The following is a 15137-nucleotide window of genomic DNA, read 5'->3' as shown; positions in this document are numbered from 1 at the left end:
AGCAGTGAGTGTGAAATGGCACCTACCTAGGTCCGTTCCTCTAGTGGTGCCAGGAGACTGACAGCAGCGTAAGCCGCACAAAGCTCCTACCTGCGTTCGCTCCACTAGTGTTCGAGGACACGAACCACTAGATATGGCACCTGCCTAGGTCCGCTCTTCTAGTGGTGCAAAAGAGACGGACAGCAGCGTAAGCCGCACAAAGCTCCTACCTGCGTTCGCTCCACTAGTGTGCGAGGACACGAACCACTAGATATGGCACCTGCCTAGGTCCGCTCTTCTAGTGGTGCAAAAGAGACAGACAGCAGCATAAGCCGCACAAAGCTCCTACCTCTGTTCGCTCCCCTAGTGTACAAGGATACGAACAACTGCCAGACGCAATATAAGGAACGTTACCCTAGCGGCAACGTCCACCTACGAGTAGAATCACAAGGCCCAGCCGGACCATGTGCCTCAGGTACCTGCCTATGTCCGCTCCACTAAGAGGTGAGGATACGGACCCCAGCTGAAGCTGTAAGGTATAAGAACGCTACCCTGCCGGTAGCGCTCACCTAACATAGACAGAGAGATGCCTAGAGGGACGTGCACAGAGCGTCTACTCTCATGCATGAACCAAGAGAACTGAGCGCCGGGCGGCGTGCATCAGGGTCTTATATAGACTCTGTGCCTCATCCAAGATGGAGGACACCAGAGCCAATCCGCTGCCAGAATGACAGCAATGACGTCACGCTGGCCTATCATCGAGCAAAGCGTCACAAGCACATGACCAGCGACCAATCAGCATAGAAGGTGTCAGAGACATGTGACTACGTGTCACAAGCACATGACCAGCGGCCAATCAGCTTAGAAGGTGTCAGAGACATGTGACCTCGTGTCAGCGATGATGTCACCCGCACATGTGCAATAGCAAGAAATCCAAACATAGTCTTCAGAGCCACAGCAACTGTAACAGTACCTCCCCCTCAAGGGCCCCCCTCCCAGCGATGCAGGTAATCGGCAACTAAGTTGGGAGCATGGACAGCCTCCTCAGGCTCCCAAGAGCGATGTTCCGGCCCGTAGCCCTCCCAATCTATCAAGAAGAACCTGCGCCCTCTAACCATCTTAGAACCAACTATGGCTCGAACCTCATAGCTAGAGCGAGAGGAATCAGAGGCAGGAGAGTGCACTTCACGAGCGTGAGGTAAAATAGCCGGCTTTAGCAGTGAAACATGGAATTTGTCATGGATCCTAAGATGGACGAGTAACTTCAATTGGTAGGCTACAGGATTTACCTGTCGAAGAACCTCATAAGGACCCAGGAAGCGAGGAGCAAATTTGACAGAGCTCACTCTAAGTTTCACGTGTTTTGCAGAGAGCCACACAAAGTCCCCTGGAGAAAAGACAGGAGCTGGGCGACGAAACCGATCGGACACCGTCTTCATACGGTCCTTAGCTGCTTAGAGCGACTCTTGAGTCCGATCCCAAACTTCTCTGGCATTAGTTGCCCAGTCGGCCACCAGAGGAGGAGGTGCAGCAGCGGCAAACGGTACCGGTACCCTAGGGTGTTGCCCATTATTGAGTACGAACGGTGTCTGCCCAGTGGCCTCAGCCAGCGAATTGTTAAGGGCACATTCGGCCCAGGGTAGGAGGGAGGACCAGTTATCGTGGTTCTCAGCAACAAAGTGTCGAAGGTATATAATCATGGATTGATTGGTACGCTCAACCAAACCATTGGTCTCCAGATGGTATGCCAAAGAGAGATTCATCTCAATTTGCAGAAGGCTACAAAGATCTCGCCAGAAACGGGAAGCAAATTGCGGGCCTCTATCACAAATGATACGATCTGGCATCCCGTGAAGCCTAAAGACATGCTTGAGGAATAGTTTGGCTAGTACCCTGGAAGATGGGATTCTCGATAACGGTACGAGATGAACCATCCGGGAGAAATGGTCCGTAATGACCCACACAAATCTATGTCCCTGTGAACACGGAAGATCACCCACAAAGTCCATGCCTACCACCTCCCATGGTCTATCTGGCACTGGTAAAGGATGCAAGAGCCCAGCCGGTCTCTGCCGTAACGGACGGTTGCGAGTACACGAGTAGCAGGAACCGACATATCTCTTGACGTGGCTGGTAAGTGTGGCCACCAATACCACCTCTTGAGTAACTCTCGTGTCCGTCTAATACCAAAATGCCCACCCACCTTTGAGGTGTGGGCCCACGACAGTATATCATTCTGTCGATCCGGCGGAACAAAGGTCTTGCCCGGTGGGATTTGGTCTAAGGTCACAGGGGAGAGCGTATGAAAAACCCTGGAGGGAAAGATAAGACGAGGTTCGTCAATCTCTTCCTGGGTAGAAACCATAGAGCGAGACAGGGCGTCTGCCTTGTTATTCTTACTCCCAGACAGATAGTTGATGGAGAAGTGAAAGCGGGAGAAAAACAAGGACCAGCGGGCTTGGTGAGGATTCAGACGCTGAGCGGTTTGTAAGTACGTCAGATTCTTATGGTCTGTATAGACCTGGAAAGGATGTTTCGCTCCTTCCAGCAAGTGACGCCACTCCTCCAAGGCTAATCTCAGGGCGAGCAGTTCCCTATCCCCAATGGTATAGTTTCTCTCTGCCGGTGAAAAGGTTTTAGCAAAGAAGAAACACGCCCTTTTTCTACCTGCACCGTTCTTTTGATAAAAGACCGCACCAGCACCCACTGAAGAGGCATCAACCTCCAAGAGGAAGGGCTTATTCTCATCGGGTCTTTGAAGAACGGGAGCAGTTGAAAAGTGTCTTTTTACTGCCTCAAAAGCCTGGGATGTCTCAGTAGACCAGACTGTTGGATTAGCACCTTTCTTAGTCAAGGCCACCAAAGGGGCCACCAAAGTAGAGAAATGGGGTATGAACTGCCTGTAATAATTGATGAATCCTAAGAAGCGTTGCACTGCCTTCAAGGAATGAGGTTCGGACCATTCCAGGACAGCAGAGAGCTTCGCAGGATCCATAGCCAGACCCTCTTGTGAGATAATGTAGCCCAAAAAAGGCAAGGATGACTGCTCGAATACACATTTTTCGAGTTTAGCAAACAATGAGTGCTCCCTTAAACGGGAAAGGACACGAACGACATCCTGACGATGAGTCTCCAGATCAGGAGAAAAAATCAGGATGTCGTTCAGATACACCACGATGGAGGATAACAGTAAATCCCTGAACACATCGTTTACGAAGTCCTGAAATACTGCGGGTGCATTACATAAACCAAAAGACATGACGAGGTATTCATAGTGACCGTCTCGGGTGTTAAAATCGGTCTTCCATTCGTCATCCTCTCGAATTCGTACCAAGTTATACGCACCCCGCAGATCCAACTTCGTAAAAACCTGAGCTCCCCTCAGTCTGTCAAAGAGCTCCGAAATTAAAGGTAATGGGTATTTGTTCTTTATTGTGATTGCGTTGAGACCCCTGTAATCTATGCAGGGACGCAAATCACCCTCTTTCTTCCGAACAAAGAAAAACCCAGCTCCCGCGGGAGAGACAGACTTCCGAATGAACCCCTTCTCTAAACTCTCTCTTATATAGGTCGACATGGCCTCCGACTCAGGTATTGACAGGGGGTAAACCCTGCCCTTAGGTGGAACCGAACCTGGGATAAGGTCTATGGCACAGTCATACGGCCTATGGGGTGGAAGAACCTCAGCACCCTGTTTGGAGAACACGTCAGCGAAATCCAAATAGGGTGTAGGTATGGGAGAGAGATCAGTTGATGCAACCGCCACGACCTTAGGTGGTAAGGGAAGACATCGGGACTGACATTTTGAACCCCAACTAATAATGCTGTCGGACTCCCAGTCAATTAGAGGAGCATGGGTCCGAAGCCATGGGAGACCCAGAAGAACGTCGTCTATACCCTCAGGTAAAACAAGAAATGAAATCTCCTCTATGTGACCCTGAGACAGGGAAAGGCGCAAGGGAACTGTCCTCAATGTAATGGAGTCAGACAACATAGTCCCATTAACAACACGGACAGGAATAGGCGCCTCTAACATGATAGAGGGAATATTGTGTCTCTTTACAAATCCGGAGGACACAAAAGTCCCGTCAGCGCCGGAATCCACAAAAGCCATAATAGGCCATGTATTCTCAGAGAATGAGAGCTGACCTGGGATACTACACTTAGAGGGTGCAGAAGACGTCTCTAGTAACCCCCCTCTAATGGTTACTAGGCCTGGGAGTTTCCCTGACGGCTAGGACACTTGTTGGCATAGTGCCCAGCCTGACGACATACGTAGCATATAGGAGGACCAGACTTGCGTAGTCTGGAGGACGTATGACCTAACTCCATAGGAATGGGAGATGTTTCAGATCCTGAGGAAGATGGTAGTGGACCCTCAACAACTGGAATAGCCCGATGCTTAGGGCGTGAGGAAGAGACCTCGAGTCTACGTTCCCTATGGCGTACATCGATCCTCGTTGCTACTGTGATCAAGTCCTCCAGAGAAGCAGGGACCTCACGAGTAGCAAGAGCATCCTTGACATAGCCTGCCAACCCTCTTTAAAAGATAGGAATCAACACCTTTTCTGGCCAATCTAGTTCTGCCACCAGAGTTCTAAAAGCAATGGCATAAGAACTAGTCGATAACGAACCCTGAGCTAGATCTAACAGTCTCAGGGCCGCATCATGGGTAACCTGCGGACCCATGAATACCGCCTTAAGAGCATCAAGAAAGTCTTGATGTCTCAGAGTAACCACATCAGAGCGCTCCCATAGGGGAGTCGCCCATTCTAAGGCTTTGTCCTGAAGTAAGGAGATGATAAAGCCTACTCTGGACCTCTCCGTAGAGAAGTGAGAAAAGTTGACCTCTAGGTGTATCTGACACTGACTAATGAAACCACGACATGATCTGGCATCGCCAGAATATCTGTTTGGCAGAGCAAGTCGAGGATCATGTGCAGATGTCACCATGGTCTGAGGTTTATCCTCTATACTCTTGAGCCGCGACTCAAGTACTTGTATGTAACGGTGTAACTGCTGATATTCTGCCATAACTGCCAGACCCTTGGCTCAGTCCTAATGTTACGGGGGGCTGTCTGATAATAAAACCTAAAGGAATATCAGACAGTCAGGGTCCACCGTGCAAAGACTCTGCTGCAGACTATGGCAGAGTGCAATACCTCTGTTAAACTCACAGAGGAATATAATTAGTAAGTAAGGCAATTCCTCCCTTACTTGGAGGGTGTGTGGAATGGTCTCTATTAATGATCACAGAGACAAAAGCAGTGAGTGTGAAATGGCACCTACCTAGGTCCGTTCCTCTAGTGGTGCCAGGAGACGGACAGCAGCATAAGCCGCACAAAGCTCCTACCTGCGTTCGCTCCACTAGTGTGCGAGGACACGAACCACTAGATATGGCACCTGCCTAGGTCCGCTCTTCTAGTGGTGCAAAAGAGACGGACAGCAGCATAAGCCGCACAAAGCTCCTACCTCTGTTCGCTCCCCTAGTGTGCGAGGATACGAACAACTGCCAGACGCAGTATAAGGAACGTTACCCTAGCGGCAACGTCCACCTACGAGTAGAATCACAAGGCCCAGCCGGACCATGTGCCTCAGGCACCTGCCTATCTCCGCTCCACTAAGAGGTAAGGATACGGACCCCAGCCGAAGCTGTAAGGTATAAGAACGCTACCCTGCCGGTAGCGCTCACCTGACATAGACAGAGAGATGCCTAGAGGGACGTGCACAGAGCGTCTACTCTCATGCATGAACCAAGAGGACTGAGCGGCGTGCGGCGTGCGTCAGGGTCTTATATAGACTCTGTGCCTCATCCAAGATGGAGGACACCAGAGCTAATCCGCTGCCAGAATGACAGCAATGACGTCACGCTGGCCTATCACCGAGCAAAGCGTCACAAGCACATAACCAGCGACCAATCGGCATAGAAGGTGTCAGAGACATGTGACCTCGTGTCAGCGATGATGTCACCCGCACATGTGCAATGGCTCCAAGATAGGACTTAGTCTCCAGCGCTTGCACATGTGCAGTAGCAAGAAATCCAAACATAGTCTCCAGAGCCACAGCAACCGTAACAGCAGTAATACTAAAGTTATGGAGACATATATGTGTATAAGTATCCACTAAATATTAGAGTATATATAGAGTATCCAGGAGAAATAGAGAAGAGCGTATAATATACTAATGTAAAGAGTCCATAGAAGTAGATATAACCATACATTGCACCAAGGAACATGGAAGGATCACTGCACTATATGGGGCCACAGTAATAATCCCTATAATGCAGAGTAGAAAGGCAATTTCCAGCACAATCCGTTCGGTAAAAAACCCAAAAGTTTATTCCAGGGATTAAAAATTAAGCAGGATCCATTTTAAAGCCGACATGTTTCGCAAGGTGCGCCCTTACTCATAGCAGAAACAGAAGATGGAAGGAACTCATTTATATACAAACTAGAAGGTGGCCCGATTCTAACGTATCGGGTAGTCTAGAATGTGTATGTAGGTTAGCAGATTGAATAATAAGGTAATGAATGGACTGAATGGGTTAGGTTTAATTTAGTATTCTTATAATTGTTTATTGGTTTTAAAATGACAAACAACAGAAGGAACAGTTTTAATAGATGAGTGTAATGTTTAATGATGTCCATGGCTTGTAATGAAAGAAGGCCAGAAACAGTGTAAAGTTAAGTAAAAATATTTTTGTACACCACATTTTGTGTGAAGACCTTTTCACTGTTTGTAACTTTCCTTGTAAAGGGATGTCAACAACTTGCACTTTGACGTTGGATCTCATTGCCACTCTTGAAAACGCAACGTACAGTTTTCCATGGCCAAAAACTGGTTCAGGTAGATATATGCCAACACAGTGTAGAGTTTGCCCTTGTGACTTGTTTATTGTCATGGCAAATGCGGATTTTAGGGGAAACTGATGACGTCGAAGCCTAAACGGAAGGTGGGTGTCTGAAGGACATATATCAATGTGTGGAATTAACACTTCCTTGTCTTTAGCTGATCCAGTGATGACTCTTGCTTGAATGAGGTGTGAATACATTCCAGTCACAATAAAGGTCCAGTCACACTAAACAACTTACCTGCTATCCCAACAACGATAGGGATCGCTGGTAAGTTGCTAGGAGGTTGCTGGTGAGTCACACTGCGACGCTCCAGCGATCCCACCAGCAACCTGACCTGGTAGGGATCGCTGGAGCGTCGCTACACGAGTTGCTGGTGAGCTCACCAGCAACCAGTGACCAGCCCCCAGCGCCGCGTGGAAGATGCTGCGCTTGGTAACTAAGGTAAATATCGGGTAACCAACCCGATATTTACCTTGGTTACCAGCGCACGGAGCTACACGTGCAGAGAGCAGGGAGCAGCGCACACTGAGCGCTGGCTCCCTGCTCTCCTAGCTACAGCACACATCGGGTTAATTACCCGATGTGTACTGCAGCTAAATGTGCACAGAGCAGGGAGCAGCGCACAATGCTTAGCGCTGGCTCCCTGCTCTCCTAGCTACAGCACACATCGGGTTAATTAACCCGATGTGTCCTGCAGCTACATGTGCACAGAGCAGGAGCCGGCACTGACAGCTGAGAGCGGCGGAGGCTGGTAACGAAGGTAAATATCGGGTAACCAAGGACAGGGCTTCTTGGTTACCCGATGTTTACTGTGGTTACCAGCCTCCGCAGAAGCCGGCTCCTGCTGCCTGCACATTTAGTTGTTGCTCTGTCGCTGTCACACACAGCGATCTGTGCTGCACAGCGGGACAGCAACAACTAAAAAATGGCCCAGGACATTCAGCAACAACCAACGACCTCACAGCAGGGGCCAGGTTGTTGCTGGATGTCACACACAGCGACATCACTAGCAACGTCACAAAAGTTGTTCGTTAGCAGCGATGTTGCTAGCGATGTTGCTTAGTGTGAAGGCTCGTTCCATTACATAGTCCTTGTTTGGTATTTAGATTCCAGAGCAACATCACGATGGTTCCAATTTTAAGTTTAAGTATGTGGGATGGCATTCCTGATGGCGTTACACTGTTTAAAAATTCCACGGGATAATGTTCACGTTCATCTTCATTGTCTACATCCAGCGAATCATCACTTTTGTACAACTGATATTCTCCTGGCATGCGATGCATTACACGGGAATTTAATGAAGAAAAACAAAAAGCCTGCACTAAATGTGCACTTCAGCACTAAAAATTCCAAACTGTACTTATTATAAAAATTTTCGAGATTTTTGGCAAAAAATTGCAATTTCTTGAGCTGCCTCGCCACGTCACGGCAAATCTCATTTGAGGCAGTCCTACACTAAAATATTTTTATAAAATGTGCCATACGGCCTCACATATGAATAGTAGAACTGCTCTTAGCAGCACTCACCTGGTCTATTTCAATCCCGTACCCATGACTGAGTCATGGCTGTGGGCGGGACAGGTCCAAGCAAATGCTGCATGAAGTAAATAGCCTGTGGACAAGGCCTGATGACAATGTGAACAGTCACCAACCGCCAAAATCTAGACAGATGGAATACATCCCAAATTGGGGTGCACAGCAAGGTGGAGGTCAACCACCGACCAATTCAATGAAGAAAAACAAAAAGCCAGCACTAAATGTGCACTTCAGCACTAAAAATTCCAAACTGTACTTATTATAAAAATTTTCGAGATTTTTGGCAAAAAATTGCAATTTCTTGAGCTGCCTTGCCACGTCTCGGCAAATCTCATTTGAGGCAGTCCTACACTAAAATATTTTTATAAAATGTGCCATACGGCCTCACATATGAATAGTAGAACTGCTCTTAGCAGCACTCACCTGGTCTATTTCAATCCCGTACCCATGACTGAGTCATGGCTGTGGGCGGGACAGGTCCAAGCAAATGCTGCATGAAGTAAATAGCCTGTGGACAAGGCCTGATGACAATGTGAACAGTCACCAACCGCCAAAATCTAGACAGATGGAATACATCCCAAATTGGGGTGCACAGCAAGGTGGAGGTCAACCACCGACCAATTCAATGAAGAAAAACAAAAAGCCAGCACTAAATGTGCACTTCAGCACTAAAAATTCCAAACTGTACTTATTATAAAAATTTTCGAGATTTTTGGCAAAAAATTGCAATTTCTTGAGCTGCCTTGCCACGTCTCGGCAAATCTCATTTGAGGCAGTCCTACACTAAAATATTTTTATAAAATGTGCCATACGGCCTCACATATGAATAGTAGAACTGCTCTTAGCAGCACTCACCTGGTCTATTTCAATCCCGTACCCATGACTGAGTCATGGCTGTGGGCGGGACAGGTCCAAGCAAATGCTGCATGAAGTAAATAGCCTGTGGACAAGGCCTGATGACAATGTGAACAGTCACCAACCGCCAAAATCTAGACAGATGGAATACATCCCAAATTGGGGTGCACAGCAAGGTGGAGGTCAACCACCGACCAATTCAATGAAGAAAAACAAAAAGCCAGCACTAAATGTGCACTTCAGCACTAAAAATTCCAAACTGTACTTATTATAAAAATTTTCGAGATTTTTGGCAAAAAATTGCAATTTCTTGAGCTGCCTCGCCACGTCTCGGCAAATCTCATTTGAGGCAGTCCTACACTAAAATATTTTTATAAAATGTGCCATACGGCCTCACATATGAATAGTAGAACTGCTCTTAGCAGCACTCACCTGGTCTATTTCAATTCCGTACCCATGACTGAGTCATGGCTGTGGGCGGGACAGGTCCAAGCAAATGCTGCATGAAGTAAATTTTATAAAAATATTTTAGTGTAGGACTGCCTCAAATGAGATTTGCCGTGACGTGGCGAGGTAGCTCAAGAAATTGCAATTTTTTTGCCAAAAATCTCTAAATTTTATAATAAGTACAGTTTGGAATTTTTAGTGCTGGAGTGCACATTTGGTGTTGGCTTTTTGTTTTTCTTCATTGAATTGGTCGGTGGTTGACCTCCACCTTGCTATGCACCCCAATTTGGGATGTATTCCATCTGTCTAGATTTTGGCGGTTGGTGACTGTTCACATTAAGTCATCAGGCCTTGTCCACAGGATATTTACTTCATGCAGCATTTGCTTGGACCTGTCCCGCCCACAGCCATGACTCAGTCATGGGTACGGGATTGAAATAGACCAGGTGAGTGCTGCTAAGAGCAGATCTACTATTCATATGTGAGGCCGTATGGCACATTTTATAAAAATATTTTAGTGTAGGACTGCCTCAAATGAGATTTGCCGTGACGTGGCAAGGTAGCTCAAGAAATTGCAATTTTTTTGCCAAAAATCTCTAAATTTAATAATAAGTACAGTTTGGAATTTTTAGTGCTGGAGTGCACATTTGGTGCTGGCTTTTTGTTTTTTTTATTACACGGGAATTTAGCAGAGTGACATCTTCGTTTTTGGCACAGAGAATTGCATAGGAAGAGGCTTTGTTAACACTGGTTTTGTTGTTAACATCAATGTTGAAACGTTGTCCAAAAACCTCAGTTACAATGCAGTCTTTGCACAACATGTCTTCGGGTATTTCAATAATGTCTTCTCCAAGGTTGTATTGATTGGTAAGTTCACCGTTACCAGGTTTCAGAAGCCATTGGTACTCTGGATCAGTAGATCGCATGTTGTTAATTAGTTGGAGTTTGGTAAAGTTTTTCCAAAGTTCTGACATTTTTAAGCTGGACTCAATAATATCTGTTCTTGTTCCACTTGGTATAACTGGAAGGCATTGTCTAAAATCTCCCCCAATAACAAACACTTTTCCACCAAAGGGAATTACATTTTTTTCTGCTACCTTTGTGGTCATTACTTCACACAGAAGTCTGTCAATTACGGTCAAAGCATATTTCAAGTGCCATAGTGCATTCGTCAAGTATTAAAAGACTTGCATTGTGTAAAAGTATTCCTGCTACTGTGTCTTGTTTGATTCGTGAAACGGATATTTCATTGACTGGAACTGGGATGCCAAATAGTGAATGCATAGTGCGAGCTTCGATTAAAAGGTTTGCTGCAATCCCAGTTGTAGCGGACGTCAACACTTGTTTTCCCAACCCTCTGATGTGATGCATTAAAACATCATAAAGGTATGTTTTGCCGCTTCCTCCTGGACCGTCAATAAAGAAGCATTTTGGGTTTGCATTTGCTTGGTTTTGAATGGCGTTTACAATGGTGTCATATGCCATTTGTTGTTGTTCCTTTCAGGAGATTCTCAGCTCTGTTGGTAACAATAATTCTGAAGCTTCGTTATACTGCGGAGCTTGTGGAAGTTGTATTTCAGGGTGTGGCAAATTAAAGTCAGCAAAAGTCTTTCCATGCAGTAGTAAAATATTTTGGACATCTTGCATGGCGTAAGCTTCACATTTGCAACAATGTCCAGTTTGGTTGTGAAGACGTAAGCAATAATCTTCAATTAAATGTTCATTGAAAAGTTGAGCGGGGTTTGTAGGGGGGCCAAACACGCAGATGTAGGAAAACAATTCACGAACTACACCGATTAATGCCAAAAGGGAGTACAAATGGTGTGTTAAAATAACTATCACCAAAAGGTAATTAAATACTCCTCAAAAGTTAATAGAAAAGGCTATAATATAGATACAAAAACCGATTCATAGAAAATAGCCAACATCAATATATAGTAAAATAAAACATTTCTTTATTAACAATATATTAAAAACATACAGATAAATGAGCCAGGAAATGGTGAAAAAAGAGGGCCAAGAACACAGTACTGATTACCAATGATAATAGAATATAATTTCAATAAAGTGTATAAGGTGCAGTTGCATATACAAGGCCACCAGCTGGCAGAATGGGGAAAGCAAAGACCAAAATCACCATGAATGTCTATGCAAGACTTGCAAATAATAAAGTGCATATAATAGACCAATATAATAAAGAATGCACAAAAGGTGCTATGAAGATGGTCAGTAATAAAGTGCACTGGAATAATCAATCATGGTGATGAGTGTCAGTGTGACGCCCTGGACTAGCCAGGTAGTCACAGTTAGGCCCTTGCACTACACCCATCCCCAAATAAGGTGACACCAGCTAACCTACTAAACCCTAGTCACCTCCCTCTGGGTTTGATGTCCACACCAGGGGGGCGGAGCCAGGCAGTTGATCACGCCCTCTGAGGAGTTCACATGCCCAGAGGCAGGAAAACCAAAGCAGATCAGTCTAGTTTTCACAGTGGAGTGGAGGAGTAAAATCTGTCAGTGTCCTGGGTAGGAGCCCGGGCACTTTGGCTTGAAGGCAGACGGTGGTGGCCATCTGCAGGAGCTGGGAAGATAGCCTGGTGGAACCGTAGGTAGCTGGGACAGGGTAGTGGCCCGCCGGTACCGAACAGGGGAACCGACTGGAAACCGGAGCACAAGTGGGGGTACTCACACCCTGAAACGCGGTCTCGAATCTACCAGACCCCGTTAATTAACTGATTGAGGTCTGGACTTTAGGTCCTTTCCCACTCAAGTCCCGAAAGAAGGCAACAGCCCACCGATTCCGGATAACGGCCACCGCCAAGGGCCAAGATATCCAACGGGCCAGCGCCTGCGGGTAAACGGGCTCTCCTGACATACACACCGGGGAGTGGGACTCCCGTCGCTGAAGCGTGGCTGTCCATTTCTACAAAAAGGTGCAGGAGAAAGGCGGACACCATCAACCCGTTTGGGGACCGAAGCAGCCGGCTGCGGGCACCGACCATCATCCATTTGGTTTACCAGAGACTCCCGTGTGTTTGTCAGAGTGAGTACCACTGTGCCTTTGGGCCACGCACTGCCCTGCCCCGCTGAGCACCGGCATCGCACCACATCAAACGAGTCCCAGGGCCACCACCCCTGCCCACGGAGGAGTTAACACCAAAAGCTGCACCAACATCTCCCCCTGGGGTGCCTAGTCAAGAGCAGCGGTGGTGCCTACATTCACCACAACCCGTAGGTGGCGTCACAAACTCTAATCTAAAATCCCCTACAAAGCGCCAGCCCCTTGCAGAGCGACGTGACCCCCGGTCCGGAGACGCTCGAGCCACCGACACACGAGTCCGGATCCGAGCTGCTCGGCTGAAGCCGAGCGCGGGGTGGTACACATCAGCAAGCGCCCACCCGCAAAAAACACTATAAATACCACTGGAGATAATATCCATCACTAGTACATTAAATAAGCAGCATAATGTTGTTATTATCAAGCACCCAAAGTGGCAGCAGGGGTTAAATGAGGATGGATATACCTGAGGCCATCAGCAGGACTGTGTATAGGCAAACTCCGCCCCTACACGTGTTTCGGCGTACCTTCGTCAGGGATTGAGTCATGGGACAGCTGGTATGAACACTATTTAAGCAGGCCTTAGCCAATCAAACTGCGGGAAAGTTCCCATTGGGATAGATTACAGGGCGCATGCGTGAGATGACGTCAGGGGAAGCGCCACCTGACCAGAGACGTCATCCGGAAGCGAGAGGAGGGACGCGAGCGGCCACCCACCATGTGATAAGTCACGTGGACGTAAGCCGATCACATGACCCGACCCGTCCTGAATAGAGACGCCCCCAGCCATGACGTGCTCCCGCACCATCCCCGCATGCGCACATCCCGGAATAAAGATAAAATAGGACTAGATAACGAGGTAAGCCAGGGGAGAGTATGTGTGGATGGTGTGTCAAACAATACACACAATGTTAAAAAGCACTTAGGACCAAAAGCGCCCATGCCAGGCACGTATATAGAGTAAATAAATAAGTAAAACAGATGTAATATAATACAGTACGTACATACAGTATATAGGACACACATGAGTGATAAAACAAAAAAATAGTGAAATAGTGTAAATATCAAAAAGCAAAAAAAACCCAAAAGTGCTGAATAATATATGTATGTATATACATATATATATATATATATTTAAGTGACAATAAAAAAGTAGTATCATTATAAAAAAGGGGGCACATGTAGGTATATATATAAACATGTGTGTGAACGCATATATGTGTAAACATATAAAATACGTAAATACATAAAAATTCTACAAGTGAAGTGTAAATAGACAAAAAGTGAGGGAAAAGGGAGGAAAAGTGGGGATATGGACGTATATGTGATATACAGTTAGGTCCAGAAATATTTGGACAGTGACACAATTTTCGCGAGTTGGGCTCTGCATGCCACCACATTGGATTTGAAATTAAACCTCTACAACAGAATTCAAGTGCAGATTGTAACGTTTAATTTGAAGGTTTGAACAAAAATATCTGATAGAAATTGTAGGAATTGTACACATTTCTTTACAAATGCTCCACATTTTAGGAGGTCAAAAGTAATTGGACAAATAAACCAAACCCAAATAAAATATTTTTATTTTCAATATTTTGTTGCGAATCCTTTGGAGGCAATCACTGCCTTAAGTCTGGAACCCATGGACATCACCAAACGCTGGGTTTCCTCCTTCTTAATGCTTTGCCAGGCCTTTACAGCCGCAGCCTTCAGGTCTTGCTTGTTTGTGGGTCTTTCCGTCTTAATTCTGGATTTGAGCAAGTGAAATGCATGCTCAATTGGGTTAAGATCTGGTGATTGACTTGGCCATTGCAGAATATTCCACTTTTTTGCACTCATGAACTCCTGGGTAGCTTTGGCTGTATGCTTGGGGTCATTGTCTATCTGTACTATGAAGCGCCGTCCGATCAACTTTGCGGCATTTGGCTGAATCTGGGCTGAAAGTATATCCCTGTACACTTCAGAATTCATCCGGCTACTCTTGTCTGCTGTTATGTCATCAATAAACACAAGTGACCCAGTGCCATTGAAAGCCATGCATGCCCATGCCATCACGTTGCCTCCACCATGTTTTACAGAGGATGTGGTGTGCCTTGGATCATGTGCCGTTCCCTTTCTTCTCCAAACTTTTTTCTTCCCATCATTCTGGTACAGGTTGATCTTTGTCTCATCTGTCCATAGAATACTTTTCCAGAACTGAGCTGGCTTCATGAGGTGCTTTTCAGCAAATTTAACTCTGGCCTGTCTATTTTTGGAATTGATGAATGGTTTGCATCTAGATGTGAACCCTTTGTATTTACTTTCATGGAGTCTTCTCTTTACTGTTGACTTAGAGACAGATACACCTACTTCACTGAGAGTGTTCTGGACTTCAGTTGATGTTGTGAACGGGTTCTTCTTCACCAAAG

Source organism: Anomaloglossus baeobatrachus, assembly GCF_048569485.1.
Source record: "Anomaloglossus baeobatrachus isolate aAnoBae1 chromosome 5 unlocalized genomic scaffold, aAnoBae1.hap1 SUPER_5_unloc_12, whole genome shotgun sequence".
In the NCBI taxonomy this organism is placed as follows: Eukaryota; Metazoa; Chordata; class Amphibia; order Anura; family Aromobatidae; genus Anomaloglossus; species Anomaloglossus baeobatrachus.
This window is presented reverse-complemented; position numbering follows the sequence as displayed.